The following is a 1,587-nucleotide window of genomic DNA, read 5'->3' on the forward strand; positions in this document are numbered from 1 at the left end:
GGCCCTGTCCGCCGCGTCCCCCGTCCTCTCCCAGCCAGCCCCTCGCTTTTTTCATGGGCTACAGGAGCGTTGCAGGCTTCGCCCACCGACAGCACCGACGGCACAGCCTTGCTGCCTCGCCTGCCTACAATAGCGTCGTCTTTGCTATGGCTACAGGCAGACCTAAATACGCTGCTTCTTGGGGGTTTGAGAAGCTTGCTCGCTGGGGATGCTGCTTTACTGGAATCGGCGCTTTTCAGCTTTGGTAGTCGAAGAACCACACCTTCCGATCCTGGTGGGATCTATCCAGGCTTTTAGAGCAGAACCTGGTTCCCCGGTGCTTCCAGACCTCTCCTCGCTGTGGAGCTAGAAGGTAAATTGGCCGTGTCTGACGTGCCCGGTGTCCCCCCCAAAGGGGTGGTTGCTTCTCCCCCTCCCTGGGCATCAGAGGGAAGGAATGGGGCGTCCCCCGTCCTGCGCCAGAGCAGGGCAGCAAGCCCCCGGCGGGCGCTGCGGGTCCCACTGCCCCGTGGGGGGGAAAGGAGGAGAAACTCGAGCAGCGCCTGGGCGCGGCGATGCCAGGGGCACGGCACCGTTCCCAACTGGCGGAGGAGGGGTTAACCGCTGCCCCAGCGCATGCACTTCTAGACTGTCCCTAACAGAAAAATGTTACTTTAAACATATTTCCTCTGGGTTTCAGCCGTGCCAGCTTTGTCAGCATCCTTGCAGGACGCGCGGCTCACTCGGCACCCAAGCGCGGTGCTGTGCGGTCCTGCCCCAGCCGGCGCAGAGTCACAGAATCGTTTAGGCTGGAAAAGCCCTTCAAGATCCTCAAGCCCAACCGTTCCCCTAACCCTGCCATCCCACCACTAAACCCTGTCCCAAAGTACCTGCCCTTCTTTTAAATCCCTCCAGGGATGGGGACTCGACCACCTCCCTGGGCAGCCCATTCCAGAGCCTGACAACCCTTTCGGTGAAGAAATTTTTCTCGTGGAGCTTCCCACAGAGCTGTGGATCCCCATGGGAATCGGCTGAGGGGCCGGGAGTAGAGAGGTGCTGTGGCTCTCCTTTCCCCCAGGGACCACTGCTGGGCCACCTTCTCTGCCAGGGCAGTGCCTGCCGGCTGTCCCACAGGGCTGGGCACGTTGTGTGGCCTCTGGAAACGCAGAGCCTCGTGTCGCCCGCCTGGCCCTCGTGCAGGTCCTCTGCTCTCCCACAGCCCTGCTCCTCCTAGGAAGCGCGGTAGCAGGAGGAAGCATGTTACTCCCATTGCTTTGTTTATTTTCATTACTGAAAATATTTGTGCAGCGGCAGAATTTGATTTCTAAATGTCTGCCTGTTCCAGCTGTGTCCTCACAGCTGGAGCGGGGGCCATCTGCCCCGCGGGTGGGGAGTCACCGCCCGAGCTCCTGCCGTCGGCGCCCTTCCCGAGGAGCCACCACCGGGCACGGAGAGCTCTTCATGCCCGTCACCGGTAATGACTGCGTGGAAGGAGAAGATGTAGAAGACGGACAGCTGACAGTAAGTAGCTGGGCCTGTGGTTTGAGACGTTGCTGCTGAAGGAAAGGCCACCCGGAGAACATCACAAGCGGTTTGTGGCCAGGAACC

The sequence above is a fragment of the Egretta garzetta genome, unplaced genomic scaffold, assembly GCF_000687185.1.
Source record: "Egretta garzetta isolate BGI_Z169 unplaced genomic scaffold, ASM68718v1 scaffold1, whole genome shotgun sequence".
Classification (NCBI taxonomy): domain Eukaryota; kingdom Metazoa; phylum Chordata; class Aves; order Pelecaniformes; family Ardeidae; genus Egretta; species Egretta garzetta.